Raw genomic sequence first — 24,095 nt, forward strand, 5'->3', positions numbered from 1 at the left:
ATCAGAAACGCGTTTGCTAAAGCAGCTGTCACACTGGGACTAAAATGAGAACGTTAGCCCATCACTGTCAGAATAAACACAGGCTTTATTTTTGTTATATAAGTAGTTATGTGTTTGTCGAATAATTAGCATTTGTGGAGGACGTGTTAGGATATTTTACATGAGGAAAATGTCATATTGTAAAAATACTCTAAAAATGCAAAATAGAAAAAATAGATATTGAATTAAATTGAATTGAATTGAAAAATCTTTAGTATCTTTGCAACAGAAGTGTACATATCTGTAGGAACAGCCCAAAAAATTATCCACTATAAGAAAAAAAAAAAGAACAGCCCAAAACATTATCCACTATAAGAAAAAAAAAAAGAACAGCCCAAAAAATGATCCACTGTAAGGAAAAAAAAAAAAAAAAAAAAAAAAGAGATCAGCCCAAAAAATTATCCATATAAGATAAAAAGAGTAAAGCCCAAAAATGTATCCAAATAATAAAAAAGAGTAAAACCCAAAAAATGATCCACTGTAAGAAAAAAAAGAACATCCCAAAAAATTATCCATATAAGAAAAAAAAAGAGTCAAGCCCAAAAATTTATCAAAAGAAGAAAAAAGAGTAAAGCCCAAAAAAGTATCCACTATAAGAAAAAAAAGAGAACAGTCCAAAAAATTATCCACTATAAGAAAAAAAAGAGTAAAGCCCAAAAAATTATCCACTATAAGAAAAAAAGCGAACAGCCCAAAAAAATATCCTGTTGTCTTTTTTCTTATAGTGGATCATTTTTTGGGCTTTACTCTTTTTTTCTTATATGGATAATTTTTGGGGCTGTTCTCTTTTTTTCTTAAAGTGAATAATTTTTTGGGCTATTCTCTTTTTTTCTTATAGTGGAAAATTTTTTGGGCTGTTCTCTTTTTTTCTTATAGTGGAAAATTTTTGGGGCTGTTCTCTTTTTTTTTTTCTTATAGTGGATAAGTTTTTGGGCTGTTGCACCTCTAGGCCACCATACGTATCTCACATATCACCAAAATACTCAATCTCACATAGTACAATAAATACAATAAATACAGTAATATTTGCGTGGGTCAGTATTACTGGATTATTGGTTTAACCCTTTAAACCAGTGTTTTTCATCCTAGGGGTTGGGACCCCACGTGGGGTCGCCTGAAATTCAAATGGGGTCGCCTGAAATTTCTAGTAATTGATAAAAAATTACAAAAAAAAAAACCTTATTAATAAAAAATACATGGTGAGTTCAGAGAGACAATCACAATCCATAACAGACATGACAAACTGTGAGTCTGAAACTGAAGCACTGTGGTCTGTTTATCTGTCAAATGTTCATTGTGGTCAGTTTCAGATGCTGCAGCTCTTTCATAATTCATAGTTTGAGTTCTTGTTTGTTCAGTATTAATTGTCAGTCTTGTAAATCCAAGCTGGACTGACTGTACATATCCTGACCAAGGAAAATAAAATCCTCACTTTGTGCAGTAATCTACACCTGGATTTTCTGCCTCCATCCATAATAATATACATTACATAGACTAAATGTCGTCTAAAATTAACATTTATTTGCAACATAGTATAGCAAACTATTACATGATCAAAAACAAATTAATTTTAGCAAAAAAACATTTGGGGTCGCCAGAAATTTGTGATTTTAAAATGGGGTCATGAGACAAAAAAGGCTGGGAACCACTGCTTTAAACCTTAAGCCTAAAATGGTCCACCTGGACTTTTTTTCTTATTTTGACTCTAAAAAGGTTAGAAAATATGCTGTTTGCCCATTTATCCCGAGCATTGTTTTCCAGATCTTTCAAAACCTAGCAATCATTTACAATTTACTGCATGTTATAATACTGATAGAACGGCTTCTTCTCCAGATTTTAGTGCAGGCGTGAGTGAAATTACCAGAATGACCCAATAAAGCCCAATGTCTCAGGTTTCAGAAGCCACTGGAATTTTTCCAATTGCACAATCAGTGAAAGAGTTACAGCCATCCAAACTGTAAATGTGCAGGGTGTGTCAGCGCTGACACGTCAGGTTTTAAAGAGTTAATATTGTAGTACTGTATTAATCGCTGTGAGGGTGAAATCAAGTTATTTGGGACATTTTTTTTTTCTTAATGGGTCTTTATTTTGTGGGGATAAAGAAGAAATAAAATAGAATAAATAAGGTTTTTTGTATTTGTTTCTTGTATATAATGTTTTATGTCACTCAAAAGCCACTTAACAGACATGATACTGTACAAATGCCCTTTATAATCATTTAGAGACTAACAAATAAAGGGGAAAAAAATCACTGGTTACAGCAAAAAATGAATTATTAAATAAACAATGACTATTTGTAGTAGAATTGTGAAAGAGGAAAACATGGAGAGGCATATTAAAGATTTAATATGACCTGCCATGGATCCAGGATCTACTGATGTATGATTAAGATGGTGGAATGATAAAGGTATAACATTGGAAAACATTTGTATAAACCACTGAAGAACCAAAATAGGAGTTCAAAGTAGAAAGCAAAGTTTACCCTTAAAGGGATGTGGTTAAAGGGATATTTGTGATGGAAATGATGAAAATGACTTCAGTAATTTACTACAGCTATTTAATGTTATGGCGTGCCTCCTGTTGTGTTTTGTGTTGTAAAAATGCTTTTTTTTTTTTTTCTTTTTTTTTTAAATGTATGCACTGAATCTTTCTCTCTGGTATTATGAGAACAAAGTTATAACATCAAATGGGTTTTTCCAAGTTGTTGATTTTGTTGAACAGTTTGACTTACTGTCTATATATTTTAACAATATGGAAGAGTATTGAGGGAGTATATTGGGTATCAGGTAAAATGGGACAGAAACAGCAGGTTTATAACGAAGCAGAACATTTAGTTTAGGTAATTTTCAAAATTTTATGTAGTTTTATTCAGGTTTTACCACACTGTGCCCCTGACTCTACCTATATTATAATTTTTTTGTTGGTTTTATTCCTTTTCAATAATACAAATCTACAAAGTAAGTGGTAGTATCTAAATATAGAACAGTCAAAAATAACATGAACATTTGCTGGTTATAAAGTTCAGTGTCTGTGACCTTGAGACTAAAATTAGAAAACAACTGCATCGTTACCAGCATGAACATATGCCGTCTTTAATTACATAACCTGAATATATTTGTCTGTTATAAATCTACAAATGCAGATCAGAATAAAGATGAACCAGCTCTTAATGCATTGCATAGTTTGTGTAAAAAAAAAAAAAAAAAAAAAAAAACATTTCAGATCTGCTCTCCTGGAAGTGTTTTATGAGTAATGGCATTTTTATTAGTTACACAGGGAAAGTTTTGACATTCCAGTGCATGGTGTCAAACAGTGCAGTGGAATTTAACCTTTATTTAACCAGGAAAAAACTCAGTCAGATTAAAAATATAGTTTACAAGGATGTCTGGCCGAGACAGATGGACATTAGCAGCGTTAACAGGGATTGACAGCTCTAGAGTTACATTTAGTCATATATATAAAGAATATAACACAATAAAACACATGAAATACCAACATAATAAGGTAGGTATTTATCAAAATCCTCAGTATCAATGTATAAAAACCAATCAGATGAAATATCTGCAGCCAGATGACAGATGTTTTTGCATCAAGGTTTTCATTCAGGAGAAATAAGTTGAATCAAACCATAATTTGGCAAAAAATATACTGTATATACAGCTTTGGAAATGATTATGAAGTAGTAGTAGAAGTGAAAAGTCAATATTAGCGATAAATGTGACATTTGTGCGAAGCCATCAGGTATTTAAATAGTCCAATGTGACAAAAATTCACATTTTTGTTAGCTTTAATTAAACTATATTTATATTAACAATAACAAGAACCCACTTTTGCATAAAAAAAAAAAAAAAAGTAATTTCAAGGATGAAACATGAATAATCCATTATGAAGGGTTATTCTTTGACAAAAACTCATATTTTACCACCTTCAATTAATAAATGAGCTATACTTACATTAATGGCAACAAAAATCCACTTTTATCATCAAGATGTTACACATTTATTAATAAAACAATCTAGAAAAAAAAATAATTCCAAGGAAAAAATGTGGAAAAAGTCATGTTTTAGGCTTATGGCATGTGTTTCTCCTTAACCCTGTCATGCATGAATTATCAGAACTTTACTCAAGATTTTTTCCTGAGTGTTTTTATTCCTCTTTAGGCATTAAAAAAACAATGCGATTGAAAAGTTTCTTATGAACCTTTTTTTTTTTTTCTGAGTTCCACTCAGTTGGACACCATGTGATTCATTTTTGAAGCAAAGAAACATATATTTACTGATATACTGTGTGAAAACTATGAAATAAAAACATTTTTAATGCTGCTAATCTGATGTTTTCTCACATTTTAACATACTCTAATACTACTCAGTACTCACTTCATAGAGATATAATATGCAAAAAAAAAAAAAAAAAAAAATCTTTTTTTGTTTAAAAAAAAACAACAAGCTGTTAATAGCAGTCTAATAACAATAACAAGCAACCGATTTACACTGAAACATGTTACTGCAGATCAGGTTTATCAAGAGCAGCAAAGTTACAGGAACTGTATGAATAGCAGTGTATTATGGGATGGTGCATAAGCGTGCACTGTTTTGGCTGATATGGAACTAAAAAAACAAAACCCATGAATATACAAGAGAACAGCTGCAGAATAGCTGTCCACTTTTCTTTGAAAAAAAAAAAAAAAAAAAAAAAAAAAAAAAATATATATATATATATATATATGTATATGTGTGTGTATATATATATATATATATATATATATATATATATATATATGTATATATGTATATATGTATATATATTTTTTATTTATTTATTTTTTTAATAAAAAAATTAAATTAAAATTAAAAAAATAAATAACTAAAAAACAAATAAAATTAATAAAGTTAGAAAATTAAAAATTAATAATAAAAAATAATAATAATAATAAAAATAGCTGTCCACTGTAGTCACCACTATGTATGAAAGGGTTAAATCCATAAATCTTTTAATTTTCTCATCTTGCAGTGCATTCAGTTGACCGCTAGAGGACGCCATGTCTCAATAGAAGCCTCCATTTTCACCCTTAAACTTTCAGTATGCATTTTCTAAGCCACTTTAAACTTATTTTAGTGTTTTAACAACAATAGTAGGCATTGTATAGCAGATATTAGACATTTTTTTAAGTATTTTATTATATTTTTAATAATACATACACACACTTTAAATAATTATTTGATTTTATTGCAGGAAAAAAATAATTATCTATTAAATATAAGTCATATACCCACACATTTATCTGATTTACTGTCATCATTTATGTTTCTCGAGCTGAAAAAACAGATGTCGGGCTGAGATTTATGATGTGTGTTTAACAATGTGTACGTACTCTGTTTTCCCCAACAATGGTCAATAGAATCACAAGGCAGTGGCTCATATAAATCACACACCTACTCTGATAGCGGTCTACCCCCTAGTTTCACATGGAATTATTTCAACCCACAGAATCATGCAAACAGAAAAGACGGTCTTCGAATGGGACATGTAGGAGTGTAGCGGACCCTCCATGTGCATTGGTGACATCGTGTAGCACATGGGTGGTGTTCTCATGGCACTTGTATGGTACAGCATGTCTCTGCTTTGTAATGTTGCATGTGGGTTAAGCCCTGTTTCATTGTCAAAATGCATACCATGATGACAATGAAAAATCACTCGCTCATATTTCATACTTCATACGTGCATATTTTCCACCTCCAGAAGCTCTTAGCTCTTTAATGTACATGATAATGGAAATAAAACCGTGTATAAATCCAACATTGCAAGTAAAAGCTCTGACTAAGTAAAAATATTGAGTGTAATCAGTGACATGAAATAAAGGGATATTTAATATTATACAGCTGATTTGAAGTTCGATATGTATTTTTAAAAAATTATAAAGTCATATTGATAAGCTGATAGTCTGGATATTTGATGCAGTAGACCATGGGTGTCAAAATTAAGTAAAATTAAGCTCAGGGGCCAAATAATAATATAATAATTTATAAATGATAACTACACATTTTTCTTGGTGATTTAGTGCAAAAAGTAAAAGTGCAATTTTAATAGTATTATGAGTATGAGTATTACAACTGATAGATCACAGTGGATCTACAAAGATAAGATAAGATAAGATAAGATAAGATAAGATAAGATAAGATAAGATAAGATAAGATAAGATAAGATAAGATAAGATAAAACTGGGCAAGACAAGATAAGATAAGATCAGTTAAGGTAAGATAAAACTAGACAAAATAAGATAAGCTTAGATAAGATAAGATAAAACTGGACAAGATAAGATCAAATAAGGTAAGATAAAACTAGACAAGATAAGATAAGCTTAGATTAGATAAGATAAAACTGGACAAGATAAGATAAGGTAAGATAAGATAAGATAAGATAAGATAAGATAAGATAAGATAAGATAAGATAAGATAAGGTAAGATAAGATACGATAAGATAAGATAAGATAAGATAAGATAAAACTGGACAAGATAAGATAAGGTAAGATAAGATAAGATAAGATAAGATAAGATAAGATAAGATAAGATAAGATAAGATAAAACTGGACAAGATAAGATAAGATAAGATAAGGTAAGATAAGATAAGATAAGATAAGATAAGATAAAACTGGACAAGATAAGATAAGATAAGGTAAGATAAGATAAGATAAGATAAGATAAGATAAGATAAGATAAGATAAAACTGGAAAAAACAAGACAAGATAAGATCAGAGAAAATAAGATAAAACTGGAAAAGACAAGATCAGATAAGATAAGTTAAAACAAGACAAGACAAGATGAGCACCTTGAGGGTTCAAATTCAAACTTTATGAACTATTAGGGTTCAAATACACAAATAAATGAACCAAAGACTAATAAAAATGGGTTTAGTGAAATATGACCCCTTTAAGGGATTAAATTAGACAGGAAGAAGATGGAAAACTGCAATCTGAAAAGTAATGAAAGCTGTCAGACAAATGTATTGGAGTAAAAAGTACAATATTTGCCTCAGATGCAGTGCAGTAGAAGTAGAAAGTTGCATAAAATGTAAATAATGAAATAAAGCACAAGTATTTCGATGCGCTCCACATCTGCAAACATACACATGCATACATAAACTGTAAATGCTCTGCTTGGGTCTGAATTCTTCATTCATTCAACTCCACAGGTCCATCTTCAACCCTATTTCTGACTAATGACACCAGGAAGGTGGTTTGGAGCGCTGGCCCTTTAAATGCAAATGAGCTACTTCAGGCCCCACCCCCTCCAGGTTGTTGGCTGTGCTGTTCTGTCCCGCTCCTCTGTGCTTGGAGAAATGTTCGTTGGAAGTCTTTGTCGTCACGTAACTAGTTATAGATGCAAAAAATTAAGAAGGAATTAAAACAGGTGGTAGAAATCCACTTGATTTTTGCCTAAATGAATATAAAGCAGCACCTGGAGGGTTCAAATTCAAACTGTATGAACTATTAGGGTCCTGAAATACACAAATACATGTACCACAGACTAATAAAAGTGGGTTTAGCAAAATATGAGCCCATTAAAGTAGGAGGTGGATGAGATGGAAGACCTGAGAGGAGAACAGGGTTTGTGTCCAGTTTATATTCATGTTTTTTTCTGTTTATTTTTCCAGTTTTAGTCCAGACCCCTTTTCCTGACAGGAATCATGTTATTTATATGACTAAACATAACCAAACCACTGACAGTACAAGAACCCACAGTACATGACTCCAGTGATGGATATGATGAGCGATTTATAGACAAACAACAATCAGGCGAAAGTGCAAAGTAAGAAAAAAACAGGGTCAAAAGTACAAGCAAAGCGAACAAACACCAGGATCCAAACACAAGGAAAAAACAGCAGTATTTTATCAGTGAAGCAAATAGGATGAACAAGAGAACATGAGGGAGAGGGGAGTATATAGACCACAGGCGATTTCTCACAGACTACAAGGGAAGCTCGGCTTCCCCTAAAATTACTCAAATTAAATGGTTAAATATGTTCGGTTGTGTTGACATTTCATTGACTACAAATGTGTTAGAACACGTTCATCTCACAGACGAGTTCGTTCAGAATCAGCTTTATCACAAATCAACAGACTGGATGTTGTTCACTTCTCCTCCATTCCCGTGTCTCTGTTTTCTCATTCGATCTCTGCTCAGTGCATTTGTCCGTAGACGCTCAGCGTCCATGCACTTCAATGGGACTGAGTGGAACAGTTTTTTTCATTGCCTCAAAACTGGACGGTAATTGGATAAATGCCACGATGTTGTCCCGCCCCCGGATGCCAGGTGTCTCTGGGGGTGAATGGAGCTGTGGGCGGAGCTCGGCCTTGCTGGACATCAGGCTTCCACGTGCTGATTGGAGGATCAGTCGAAAGGCTGAATCCGGTTTGATTGACTTCTAGTTTGAGATCTACTCCTTCACTGACACAGTTCAGTTTAATACCGTCGCACATTCTGCTGTGAAATTGAGAGAGAAACCACTACGAAATGACTTGTTCATTTCTTGCACTGTAAATAAAACACACTCATTGTACTTCCTTGTTTCAATTTAACATAATTTCAACATTTTCTTTTTTCAGTTACATAATTTAATCATTTCTTGTTTGAATTTACAGGATGGGGAAGCAAAATTTACAATATTTTGAGGCAGGGATTGAAAGACAGTGTATGACCAATTAGTTTATTGAAAGTCATGAGAGTTTATTTGCCACAAGAAAATGTACATAATAGAAAATGTTTTTATTCTATGTGTCCTCCTTCTTTCTCAATAACTGCCTTCACACGCTTCCTGAAACTTGCGCAAGTGTTCCTCAAATATTGGGGTGACAACTTCTCCCATTCTTCTTTAATAGTATCTTCCAGACTTTCTCGTAATAGTTTTGCTCATAGTCATTCTCTTCTTTCCATTATAAACAGTCTTTATGGACACTCCAACTATTTTTGAAATCTCCTTTGGTGTGACGAGTGTATTCAGCAAATCACACACTCTTTGACGTTTGCTTTCCTGATTACTCATATGGGCAAAAGTTTCTGAAAAGGTATGGATAATAGTGTTAGGTATGATTATGACATCAATATATGTTTGGTTTCAAAACAACTGACGTAGTGCCTGCTGAGAAAAAACAACTAAATGTTCATTGTAAATTTTGCTTCCCCACCCTGTGATACCATTTTGTAGATAGTTAAATCAGTCATACTGTTGGCTAGGTCGGAGTGAACTAGCTATCTAGCAAAGTGCACACGATGGCAGACAATGCTAATGGAACGGAGGGCCGAATTTATGTTTAAATAACTTGACAATTTTTTTTTGATGTAAGCCGAAAATGAGCTTCCCCTGTCTGAAAGACGAGCAGCCGCCACTGATATAGACCATGTTGATGTTGGTAAACAGAGACGATGTATTTTGTGGGCGGGGCCTAACTGGTGGCAGAAAGTAGTCGCTTTTCCATTGACCAAAGGGCCAGCGCTCCAAACCACCTTTCTGGTGTCATTACTCAGAAGTAGGGTTGAAGACGGACCTGTGGAGTTGAATTAATGAAGAATTCAGACCCAAGCAGAGCATTTGCAGTTTACGTAGACCACAGGGAAATGTTTTAAAATGAAGAATTCCATTTTTTAAAAAAAAGCAAAATACCACTCCTTTAATTCACATCATTTCCTGTGTTCATTCTGTTCATTCCTCTGTATTCAATCAGCTGTTCTGTGTCTCTGAGTTCATAAAACACATCCAGTTCATTCCACCTCCTTACATGTGATGATAAAGAGCAGAGGATAAAAAGGATAAAGTTGATTCAATTCACTCCACTGCATCTGCCAAACTGGAGCTTTAGGAATTCCCCTGATATAGAATAAAGCTTTTATAAGATGTTTCAGTTTTTCCACATTTCATATTTTATTTGTCAGCTGTTTATCTGTTCTGTCCAGTTCAGGTGGAGTTGAATAAAATAACAAATTACATCAACGCACAGCTCCGCATGAAGTAAACCCATGCACCAGGAGAATAAACGGTATTTAAGACATTTAAAATCATGATCCACTGCAGGTTCAACACATGAATCACTAAATTTAGCCCCTTCTGAACCCCAATATGTGCCTCACTAAAAAATTAAATGACAGTAAACAAACAAACAAGCTCCTCCGATCCCAGAAATTAGTTTTCTGACATCATAATATTAAACCCCGCCCCCTCCATGTTGTTCTATTGGACCAAACACCAAAAAAAAAAAACATTAAGTACATCAATTTTTTTTCTGTTCCTAAAGTGATTTTAGGCTTTTTTACACAAGTTTCATGATGATGTTTGTGTTCAAATTATCATATTTTTAATCAGTTTCTTTTTAATAGCTTCTTCAATCATATAGAACTGAATGATTGACAGCAGTATTGACCAATCAGGGGCTTGAAACCACTTACATGCATCTGCAAAGCAAACAGGTGGGTGTCACTATATATACAACCTGTGGTTTTCACTGGGTCACCAAAATGTGCTGATACTGAAGTGTTATATACATATTACTATAGAATATTATATTATTACAGTTTTGTCATGCTATATGTAAGAAAACAATGCATTAAACTCTAAAGCAGGCATGTCAAACTCATTTTAGTTCAGGGGGCCACATTCGGCTAAATTTGATCTGAAGTGGGCCGGACCAGTAAAATAAAAATATAATAATATATAAATAATGTGAACTCCAAACTTTTCTGTATGTTTTAGAGCGAAAAAAGTCAAATTACATTATGAAAAGGTTTACATCTCCAAACTATCCTTTCAGACAATGTGAACAACATGAAAAAACTGAAAAAATAAGTGTAATTTTAACAATATTCTGCCTCAGTTTAACATTTGCACATGTACATTATAACTTACAGATCACAGTGGATCTACAAACACACAAAATATTCAGTAACAGGCAGAATATTGTTAAAATTGCATCTACTTCTCTTAAGACATTTCAGGTTGTTCATATTTGTTCAGGTTATTCACATTTTTTTTTGAGAAATTATACTTTGTTTTTGCGTAAACACATGAAAATATTTACATTTACAAAGAGAACAATTTGGAGTTGTCATTATTTATATCAGGGGTGTCAAACATGCGGCCCGGGGGTCAAATACCAAAGGGTCCAGTTCAGCCCCTGGGATGTTTTTGCCAAGAGCAAAAATTCCACAGTCTTGAACTGAATTAAGCAAAAAATTTTTAGCTTGAATTAAGGAAAAAATCTTGAATTAAGCCAAAAAAAAAAAAATCCTCAATTAAGTAAAAAAAATCTTCAGTTAAGCCAAAAAAAATCTTCAGCTAAGTAAAGAAAAAAATCTTAAATCAAGCCGGAAAAAAATCTCAAATTTAGCAAAAAATCTTGAATTAGGCCAAAAAAATCTTCAGTTAAGTAAAAAAAATCTTCAGTTAAGTAAAAAAAATCTTGAATTAAGCCAAAAAAAAAAAAAAAAAAATCTTCAATTAAGTTAAAAAAAAATCTTGAATTAAGCAAAAAAAAAAAAAAAAAAATTTCAATTAAGTTAAAAAAAAAAAAAATCTTGAATTAAGCAAAAAAAAAAAAAAAAATCTTCAATTAAGTTAAAAAAAAAATCTTCAGTTAAGCCAAAAAAAATTTCTTCAATTAAGTAAAAAAAAAAAAACATCTTGAATTAAGCCAAAAAAAATCTTCAATTAAGTAAAAAAAAATCTTCAATTAAGCAAAAAAAAATCCTCAATTAAGTAAAAAAAAATAATCTTGAATTAAGCCAAAAAAAAAAAAAAAATCTTCAATTAAGTAAAAAATATCTTGAATTTAGCAAAAAAAAAAAAAAAAAAAAAAAAAAAAAAAAAAACTTCAATTAAGTAAAAAAAATCTTGAATTAAGCCAAAAAAATTTTTTCTTTGTTTTAGTGCAAAAAATAACACCGAATTATGAAAATATTTACATTTACAAACTATCCTGTAACAATAAAATGGGAATAACCTGAACAAATATGAACAACCTGAAATATCTAAAGAAAATTCAGCCCAATTTGAACTATTTTCTGCCTGTTCCTAAGTGTTAGTGTCTTTGTAGACATGATAACTTGATGAATAATACTATTAAAATTGCACTAAATTTTCTTATGTTTTTTAATTTAAATTTCTTTTTTTTTCAGGGTTTTTTTTTTTTGGGGGGGGGGGGGGGGATAGTTTATAAAAGTATTTTCATAATTTAATGGGGGTTTTTTTTACACTAAAACAAAGACAAAAATTTGGAGTTGTCATTATTTATAGATTATTATGTTATTATTTTTCTGGTCCGGCCCACTTCAGATATGGCCCCTGAACTAAAATGAGTTTGACACCCCTGATTTATATGTTATTATGATCATATTTTACTGGTCCTGCCCACTTGAGATTGAACTGGTCTGAATGTGGAACCTGAACTTAAAGGACTGTTAATATCTTAGTGTAATTTTTGCATTTCACAAATGCATCCCATGGGCCGGATTGGACCCTTTGGCGGGCCGGATTTGGCCCCCGGGCCGCATGTTTGACACCTGTGCTCTAAAGTATCTTCTTCTGAAATGAAAATGAGTAACATAAAATGAAAATATTACATAAAGTATGTTGAATTGAAGTCGTACTTAAGGAAATGCAGTCCCTCAAACAAGTTTATGAAAAGCAAACAGGAGTCACACAGTTAATTTAGTGACAAGTGGCCTGTGATGGTGTTTATTTATAACTGGTCACGGTCACTGTGGATATGCTGTGGGCTCCGGCGTGTCTTTCACAGTTGATGGCAATTGCAGCTGTGGAATTATGACGAGCAGCTCACGATTGGACTTTCTGGTGAGACACATACGTCAAATCATCGAATAAGCAGGTGCTGACCGCCTGGAAGCCATGTCCAACACATGTCGGACAGCAAAGAGGAACGGGCAAAAGCCAAAAAAGCCCAGCACGCCGCTTCACACGAAAGAACAAACTGTACTCTTCTTCTGTGCATTGTGGATTTGACAAGTAGAGCTGCAGGAGCGACTTCAGGAAGAGGAAATGTTTGCAACGGCACCATGTTGATTCTTTTCTCTGCAAACTTTCTCAGTCAGCATGTTGTGTTGAGGTCCTGCAGCCACATATGTTTAAAGTTACAGTATGAACCAGAGCGGAAACACAATCTGCCCCTTGCCCCCCAGATAAAAATAGGGCAGCTCATTACCCTGCCAAATCTAAGGTCAACATGGATGCAACTGGATTAGCCATAGATGACCCCGCTACTGCATGTTGACAGGCATGCGAACACACATTTCTTTGGCTTTGATGGAACATTCATAAAGAGAGTAGAATGGGATTGTTATTAAACGCTTCGAGAGTAAATAAAAAAAAATTTAAAAAAACATGGAGGATTTACAATTTCTGCAACCTAATGTTATGATTTCAAGTTTATGATCTATTAGACAGGTGTCAAACATGCAGCCCGGGGGCCAAATCCAGCCCGCCAAAGGGTCCAGTCTGGCCCCTGGGATGAATTTGTGAAATGCAAAAATTACACCAAAGATATTAATCATTTTAGTTCAGGTTCCCAATTTAATCTCAAGTGGGTCAGATCAGTAAAATATTATCGTAATAACCTATAAATACTCACAACTCCAAATTTTTCTCTTTGTAAACGTCAAAATTTTCATGTTATTTTACTGTATTTACACTAAAACAAACTATCATTTCATAAAAACACGAATAATTCAAGATTTTTTGCTAAATTTGAGACTTTTTTCAGCTTAATTGAAGATTTTTTTTTTTTTTTACTTAATTGAATATGTTTTTTGGCTTAACTGAAGATTTTTTTTACTTAATTGAGGTTTTTTTTTTTTTTGGCTTAATTCAAGATTTTTTCCTTAATTCAAGCTAAAAATTTTTTTTGCTTAATTCAATTCAAGACTGAGGAATTTTTGCACTTGGCAAAAACATCCCAGGGGCTGAACTGGACCCTTTGGTGGGCCGCATTTGACCCCCGGGCTGCATGTTTGACACCCCTGATATAAATAATGACAACTCCAAATTGTTCTCTTTGTAAATGTAAATATTTTCATGTATTTACACTAAAACAAACTATCATTTCATAAAAACGCGAATAACCTGAACAAATATGAACATTTTGAAATGTCTGACGTGCAAGTTTTCCCATATTCTGCCTCTTATTAAATGTTTTGTGTATTTGTAGATCCACTGTGATCTGTAAGTTGTAATTTACATGTGTAAATGATAAACTGAGACATAATATCGTTAAAATTGCACTTAAGTTTTCTTAAGAAATTTCAGTTTGTTCATGACATTCACATTATTTTAAAGGATAGTTGATAAATGTAAAAATTTTGATCGCATAATTTTACTGTTTTCACTCTAAAACATAGAGGTAAGTTTGGAGTTGACATTATTTATATATTATTATGTTATTATTTCACTTCAGATCAAACTTGGCTTAATGTGGCCCCTGAACTAAAATGAGTTTGACAGCCCTGCTCTATTACAAGTAGAACCTGACTGATAAGGGGATTTTTGGGGCCGATACCAATAGTGGGGGCTAAAAAAAAAGCCAATATCCTATATATCGGCCGATATCCGACATATCAGCCGATATCTGATATATTGGCCAATGACCGATGTATTAGTCGATATATGAAATAAAAACAATGACAAATACAGGATATAATAGTTGTATGTTAGATAATGGTGGACAGGAGGGAGAAGATGTGAGTCTATATCTAATAAGTAGTGACATAAAAATTGTTTGGTACATCATTTTTGAAAATGTAAGTGACAATTAATATACAGTATTAATACCCGGACGCACCTGTAGAATGAAACTGTGAGGTACACAGGAAGTGCACAGATAAGGGTGGGGGGTGAATAGTTTGTAAGAATGGGAGTGGTGGTGGTGGTGGGGGGGGGGGGCGCGGTCTGTGATTGTCAAAGTGAAAGTGAAATTGAGCACGCTTTACTATTCTTCTAATTCTCTGGGCAGCACAGACACACAGGGGCAGAAGAGCAGAACCTCCGCACAGCAAAAAAGTTCATCATACATCGGTTACATATTGATCAGTGTTGATTAATTGGTGAAACGCTGTAATTAGCTGATTAATCGGCCTGTAATTACAAGAGTCCCCAAACTATTTAGATGCACTTTTATAATGTTTTTACAATAGAATAGAATAGAACAGAATAGAATAGAATAGAATAGAATAGAATAGAATAGAATAGAATAGAATAGAATAGAATAGAATAGAATAGAATAGAATAGAACAGAATAGCCTTTATTGTCATTGCACAGAAGTTACAACGAAATTGTGGTGGGGCCACTCTGCACCATGTAATGATAAAAATACAGAACAAATAACAGTATATGTTTAAATAAATAAATAAATAAATAACAGTGGGATAAAAAAGATGAAGACTAAAATTTTAAAATACAGTGTGCAAAGTTAAGAGCAGTGAGCAAGGGTTGTAGAGGTGTACAGACTGAGCCCAATGGGTCATATCTGATGAACATTTTGCACCAGTTATTTAAATGTATTGATAGGATTAATGGATCAACAGGAATGAAACAGTTCAGATCAGTGATCAGATGGATGTCTGGGTCTTTATGGGTTAAATATGCAGTTATCTCCGCGTCTTGTAGGTCTAGTCAAAATGAAAGCTCGTCTTATTGTTTTTGAGACCAAACAGGAAACAGAGCGACTGTGACAAAAGACAGGAACAATGTGCGCCCCACATTAAATGGGTCTCACTTGGGGCTGCATATGTTGTGGCAGTGGGCGCTGGTTTGTGCTTTGACTCTGTGCACAATGAAACATTCTTGGCCATGAACATATAGGACAAGGGGACAAAGACGGAAAGAGGGAGAGGTGGTCCACAACGCATCTGTGTATCAGCCTCATCAGCGAGCAGGACTTTGGTATGGAACAATAAGGGCCTCTTATAGAAGAAGTGTGCCACACAGCCAAGACAAAGCCTCGCCTGTGATCGGACAACATGTCATGTCACTGGGACAAATAAAATTTTATTGCCACATGTCGTGGGACGCCAGCTGTGCAGGGAAGAACATGTAAATGTGGACACGCCGGAGCACAAACTGTGCAGCGCTGCATGCCTCTGTACAGCAGCAAACACGAATGTAGCACACTGGGCTGTGGAGCTATGGACTGATTAGTGCGTGTACACAAAGCTCGGTAAACACACATGTGCCGTCAGGGATCACCGGTCCTCCTCGCACATTTAGAGATGCACCCTGACCCCCATAAAGTAACACACCATATGCATAGATACTGTACACACAAGTTCACATACCACGCACACACCATCAATCCTTCTCATCTTTCACTGTCTCCACGGCCACACACACACACACACACACACACACACACACACACACACACACACACACACACACACTCATACCAGCAAATTCAGCATCATCCATACATAACGTGTCTGACCACACACACAAATACGCCCTCGCCCCTCGGGCCCAGCTGTCTGCACCACTCAAAGCCTCGAGGCCTGCAGGCGGACATTTTTCTTGTGACATCACAGACTCCTGCACTGATACGAGGCGCTCTTCACATGCACGCAATCCAACAGTCCAACAGTCCAACAGTCCAACAGGCTGGAGATCCCATCGCCGTAGGCAGAATGGCATCCTATTGACTCATGCACTGATACATACTGGAATTATACCTGTTACACACAGTGTTGGGAATAACGGCGTTAAAAATAGCGGCATTACTAGCACCGTTATTGTTTTCCAGTAACAGGTGATCTAATGAATTACTGTTTGAAATGTTACAACGCTGTTACCGTTATCAACAGTGAAATGTGGCGCGTCACTATCAGAGGTGATTTCTCACAGACTGCAAGAGAAGCTCAGCTTCCCCTAAAATTATGAAAATGAAATGGTTAAATATGTTCGGTTGTGTTGACATTTCATTGACTACAAATGTGTTAGAACACGTTCATCTCACAGACGAGTTTGTTCAGAATCAGCTTTATCACAAATCAACAGACTCGATGTCGTTCACTTCTCCTCCGTTGTGCTGTTTTCTCATTCGATCTCTGCTCAGTGCATTTGTCCGTAGACGTTCAGCGTCCATGCACTTCAATGGGACTGAGTGGAACAGTTTTTTTCATTGCCTCAAAACTGGACGGTAATTGGATAAATGCCACAATGTTGTCCCGCACCCGGACGCTCGGCATCTCTGGGGGTGAATGGAGCTGTGGGCGGAGCTTGGCCAGGCCGGACGCCGGGCTTCCACGTGCTGATTGGAGGATCAGTCGAAAGGCTGAATCCGTTTTGATTGACAGCTAGTTTGAGATCTCCTCCTTCACTGACACAGTTCAGTTTAATACTGTCGTGCATTCTGCTGTGAAATCGAGAGAAACCACTACGAAATTACTTGTTCATTTCTTGCACTGTAAATACACAAATATACAAATCACAAGGAACAGAGGGCCGAATTTATGTTGAAATAACTTGACAGTTTTTTTGATGTACACCGACAATGAGCCTCCCCTCTGAAAGACGAGCAGCCGCCACTGCACTGATATCTAACAGCTGTTATCCGTTCTGACTCACTCAGCCAGGCACAAGAGATGTGACGTTTGTGGACGAGTCGAGTCTTTTGAACGGCTCTTTTCAGTGAACGATAAGAACCGATTCATTGCGAGCCATTCGTTACTGAGCCGTTCTTATTTTCAAATCACCCACACTGCCTTCATGCTTCACCTGTGTGTCCATGAGTCTGAGTTGTCCACGCTGCCTTCACCTGAACGACTAATGACATCTACGAGTTTGAGTTGTCTGCAGCACACCCCATGCACTTAAACGCAGTTACATGCGCAGTTAATTTGGGGGAGGAGTTATCAGTGACAGTCTGACTGACTGGACTGAAGACATGTACCGCTGTATCAGGGAGGAGCAACTGAAAAAAGTGGAGATGTGGGATTAACTGGAGGAGCATCTTCTTCCTATAAATGCAGATATGCACTTATGTGGTGGAAAAGCCAGGCCCATGTGGACCCCAGCCTCACCACAGTCACAGTATTCAGTACCTGTCTGCTCTTCTACTCTATGAAACTGGCCATGAAACACACTCAAAAATCTGTCTCCTTTCACGTACTTGAAGGTTTTTCAAAAAAGTAACGCAATAATTACTTTCCCTGGTAACTAATTACATTTATGAAGGAGTAATTCCGTTACTAATTCAATTATTTTTTGAAAAGTAACTAGTAACTATAACTAATTACTTTTTAAAAGTAATTTGCCCAACACTGGTTACACAAGCACAGAGAAACACATTCAACTGGAAGGAATGGAATGAAATACAGGAGGAGAAATGTAAGGTCTGTACTGAAATATTTAGAATAGAATAGAATAGAATAGAATAGAGAACAATAGAATAGAATAGAATAGAATAGAATAGAATAGAATAGAATAGAATAGAATAGAGAACAGTAGAATAGAATAGAATAGAATAGAATAGAGAACAGTAGAATAGAATAGAATAGAATAGAATACAATAGAATACAATAGAATACAATAGAATAGAATAGAGAACAGTAGAATAGAATAGAATAGAATAGAATAGAATAGAATAGAGAACAGTAGAATAGAATAGAATAGAATAGAATAGAATAGAATAGGATAAATCCTACTGTCACTATCTATCTATCTATCTGTCTATCTGTCTATCTATCTATCTATCTATCTATCTATCTATCTATCTATCTATCTATCTATCTATCTATCTATCTATCTATCTATCTATCTATCTATCTATCTATCTATCTATCTATCTATCTATTTCAGATAAAATACTTATTCCTGCTTTAGTAACTGATGTGGCTCTGAACAGATAAAATAAATAAAATAACTCTAATTGAGAAAACGTTGTAACTTGTTGTGTGTTTGTCGGATCAGCCGACTTTAAAACATCATTAAATACTTAATCCTTGTTAATGAGCAGCAGGGAATATGGAAGTTTTCATTGTTCGTGCCGGCTTTTATTTTTTTTCCCACTTTTTTACTGTTTTTATTTAATTACAACGGCTGCACAAATATTCACTCTATAACTCTTTGCCCGTCTGAAACAAATTGTTGGAATTAATCTGATGCCTGGCATTTGTTTTAAAGCCCTACATTTACAAACCCTCGCTGTGCTATTGTTGTACAATCTGGGCCTTATTTCCACCGTGAGGATTACTGTTTGCTGAGTTAGCACCGACAGGATTCCTACAAATTAAAAATGATGACCAAATTAAGAGTCCATGAGCCTTCTCTGAGGAATATATATATCACAAACAGACAGTTCACAGTCACAGGCTTAAGTATTTATGACTTGTTGGCCACTAAACAGGCAAAAAAAAAAAAAAAAGTACCCACACATTCTTCTTCTTGTGAATGAAAATACAGTGGTCTGGTTTTATTTAGAGGAAGATACTGCCTCATCCATCTGTTTGCCAGAGCCGGGAGAAGCTCCTTCCTTTTTGAGCCAGACTTTAAGTCACCTCAGGAAAAGGAACGGAGACTGTGTTTAGTGACTGAAAAAACAAACATATGATCTGTTCAGCAGGATGGAGTTTACACCGAGTTACAGATGTGTGCAGTGTTTACAACGACACCAGAGCCTCCACTCATACTTATATAGAACAGTAGGGTTAGGACGGTTAACCCTTTGTCCGGCAAGTGACTATTTTTGGTCATTTCCACAAACATTACAAGACACTGACAGCAACAGTTACAATGAGTCATCAGTCTCAGGTCCAATGTGGTCTACAGCTCAGGTGTTAAACATGCGGCCCGGGGGCCAAATCGGGCCCGGCAAAAGGTCCAATCCGGCCCACGGGATGAATTTGTGAAAAACAAAAATTACACTTTAGATATTAACAATCGATGCTATCAAAATCATTTCAATTCAGGTTCCACATACAGACACATACAGTCCAGTTAGATTTCAAGTGGTTCAGACCAGTAAAATATTCTCATAATAACCTATAAATAATGACAACCCCACATTTTCTCTTTGTTTTTTTTTTGGTATAAAAAAAGTAAAATTACATGAAAATGTTTACATTACCAAACTATACTTTTATTTTAAAAAAATGTGAATAACCTGAACTGTTCTGTCCTCTGTCACACAGCGTGATTTGACAGGCAGCTAAACTCCTTCCCAATCAACAAGACGTAGGTTCAGAGGTTCGGACTGTTGTTTTATTGTCAGAAAGGGTAAAACTAAAAAAGGAGAAATACATCTTACATCAGTGTCATGTAAGTTTACAACTCATTCTAAATAGCTAATGGCTAAACAGAAGCTACAATTCAATGCAGCTAACACTAGCAGACCAAAACCCATTTAACCGTACACACTCCTCTGTATAAAAACAAAAATGCACATCACTCAATGTCTTATCAAACTTGTAATCATAAGAAACATACCGAAGATGCTGCATACGGAACGGAATCAAGAACAGAAGCAGAAAAATCATGAAACCGCTGCACATTACGTCCTCTTCAATTAATGTAATAAAGACGTCCTCACCACCAGGGGGAGACAACGTGCAGAATAACTTTTGCAGAACACAACATGAACAAATATGAACAAATGGAAATGTCTTCAGAAAAGTTAATGCAATTTAACTAATATTCTGTCTGTTACTAAATGTTTTGTGCGATTGTAATGCACATGTGTAAATGAAAAACTGATAAACCGAGGCAGAATACTGTTAAAATTGCACTTGTTTTTCTTAAGACAATTCAAAATGCTCATGTTGTTCAGATTTTTAAAGAAACTTTGTAGATGTAAACCTGATCAGAATAGAATTTTACTTTTTTCACTGTTACTATTTTACTGGTCCAGCCCACATGAGATCAGATTGGGCTGAATGTGGCCCCTGAACTACACTGAACAAAAATATAAATGCACGACTTTTGTTTTTGCTCCCATTTTTCATGAGCTGAACTCAAAGATCTAAAACTTTTTCTGTGTACACACAAGGTTTATTTCTCTCAAATATTGTTCACAAATCTGTCTAAATTTGTGTTAGTGAACACTTCTCCTTTGCTGAGATAATCCATCCACCTCACAGGTGTGGCATATCAAGATGCTGATTAGACAGCAGGATTATTGCACAGGTGTGCCTTAGGCTGGCCACAATAAAAGGCCACTCCAAAATGTGCAGTTTTATCACACAGCACAATACCACAGATGTCACAAGTTTTGACTGTGCAAGGAAAATGGTGGTCACACTAAATACTGACTGGTTTTCTGACCCCCCTGGACCACCCAATACAGTAAAACTGCACATTTTAGAGTGGCCTTTTATTGTGGCCAGCCTAAATCACACCTGTGCAATAATCCTGCTGTCTAATCAGCATCTTGATATGCCACACCTGTGAGGTGGATGGATTATCTCAGCAAAGGACAAAGGAGAAGTGCTCACTAACACAGATTTAGACAAATTTATGAACAATATTTGAGAGAAATAAGCCTTGCGTGTACACAGAAAAAGTTTTAGATCTTTCAGTTCAGCTCATGAAAAATGGGAGCAAAAACAAAAGTCGTGCATTTATATTTTTGTTCAGTGTAAAATGAGTTTGACACCCCTGGTATACAAGGTCTGTAAGGTCCACCTCTGCATGAACAGTGAGTGTATATCTTCTTATTCTTTGTCTTATAATACATGATTAAAACTGTTTTAAGAATGACTAAAACTAAGACTAAATAAAATGCGATTATTCTCATATTACATCTATGTGTCTAATTATTCTTATATCATCACCTTCCTAAAATAATTTTGACAAGAATGACTTTTTTTGCCTAAACAATCAAATATGCAATTTCTCATTAATTTCTTTTTTTTTTTTTTTTCTGGAAAAATCTGAAAAAAAAAAAGGCAAAAGGCAATTATTTTAGAAAGGTGACAATATCATTATAGATGCTTAACCCTTTAATTCCTGATGTGTCTGTGTTGAGTGTTCTGAATGTATGATTTATTTCAAATATTCATAAAAATTAAACTGTTTGCTCAATAGGAAAACTCAGATGTTGAAAGTATGTTTCAGTTCTGTTTCATGCTAGCAAAAGTGATGTTATGTGACGTTATGTACAGATCCTACCTACAATCCCCCCGGTCCGACAGATTGACCACATACAAGTGACAGAGCTGATTTCATGTGCTGTTTTTTTTTTTTTATGATTGTACTGGTGTTTCACTGTTCTCTTTTCTCTTTATTGATTTATCTTGTCTCTTAGCTGTCTTAATTCTCTCTTTTTAATTAATGTCCTGTAATATATTGCTTTTTTTTAGGGTGGCTATTGTCATCAGGCCGGGAACTACAGCAGGATACTAGTCATGTTGGCTAAAGCTGCCCTTTTTACTGTTATTGATACAGTTAATTAAATGGGATTTTCCACGATATGATAAACTAAACTAAACTGATGTTTCTACACTGTAAGCCCGGAAGCTGTGTTTACTAAAATGCTTTAATTACAATGTACTTAAATGTTTGAAGTTTTTTGACATTACTGTAAAATCTTAAGTATATTCTACTAATTTGTAGACATAGTTGAAAGTACGAAAAAGTTTAAGTTGAATGGATTTAAATCACTAAGTTTTTGTCATGACCACACCTTTTTATCTGTGCATTGCATTGTGGGTATTGGGCATGTTGTTGAAAATGTGTTATTTTTCTGTGCAGGGGTTCAGCGGGGTTGTGGCGTTAATGTTAATTTGGACTTAATGTGTGTATGGCAGTGTTTACTGGCCTTTTTGTGTTTGTTTTTGTATTTTTGTAGAGCTGCACCGTGAGTCAGAGCCATAGGACGAACAATAGCTTTCCTGTTCATCCAAGGTTGGTTTTATTCAATGTAAGTCTCAATGCTTTGCCAAATTAAAAGCATTTTTTGTACTGGCAAATATATTGAGCTAATGTCCACCCACACTACAATATATAAAACTGAATAACTATACAAAGCACTTCTTATTGCAAAAGACTTTAAGTTAAATCAACTTGGAATTGAGTAAAGTAAACTGATGATGTTAAGTCTAATGATTATATAAAGCACAGGTGTCAAACATGCGGCCCGGGGGCCAAATCCGGCCCGCCAACGAGTCCAGTCCAGCCTTTGGGATGAATTTGTGAAATGGAAAAATTACACTAAGACATTAACAATCCTTTAAGTTCAGGTTCTACATTCAGACCAATTCAATCTCAAGTGGGCAGGATTCAGTAAAATACTATCATAATAACATAGAAATAATGACAACTCCAAATTTTTCTGTCTGTAAATGTAAATATTTTCATGTATTTACACGAAAACAAAGTATAATTTTGCAAAAAAAATGTGAATAACCTGAACAAATATGAACAACCTGAAATGCCTTAAGAGTTTTTTGTTTGTTTGTTTGTTTTTTTTTCTAATTTTAACAGTATTCTGTCTGTTACTAAATGTTTTATGTGTTTGTAGATCCACTGTGATCTGTAAGTTATAATGTACATGTAGAAATGATAAACTGAGGCAGAATATTGTTAAAATTACACGTATTTTTTTTTAGTTTGTTCATGTTATTCACATCTTTTAAAAGGATCGTTTGTAGACCTTTTCATAATGTAAATTTACTTTGTTCACTCTAAAACAGAGAAAAGTTTGGAGTTGACATTATTTCTATATTATTATGTTATTATTTTATTGGTTTGGCCCACTGCAGATCAAATTTAGCTGAATGTGGCCCCTGAACTAAAATGACTTTGACACCCCTGATATAAAGCAATTGACACTGCAACAAATTTTAAGTTAAATTAACTTGACATTTAGTTTGTTGTCCTTAAAATAGCAATTCTATTCAAATCAAGCATTTAAGTTTAACCCTTTCATGCACGAATTATGAGAACCTTAGTAAAAAAAAAATTTCCTGAGTGTTTTTATTCCTCTTTAGGCATGAAAAAAACAATGCGATTGAAAATTTTCCTCTGAAAAATAAATAAAAATAAATAAATAAATAAAATAAAAAATATTTTA

The sequence above is a fragment of the Sphaeramia orbicularis genome, chromosome 7 (assembly GCF_902148855.1).
Source record: "Sphaeramia orbicularis chromosome 7, fSphaOr1.1, whole genome shotgun sequence".
NCBI lineage: Eukaryota > Metazoa > Chordata > Actinopteri > Kurtiformes > Apogonidae > Sphaeramia > Sphaeramia orbicularis.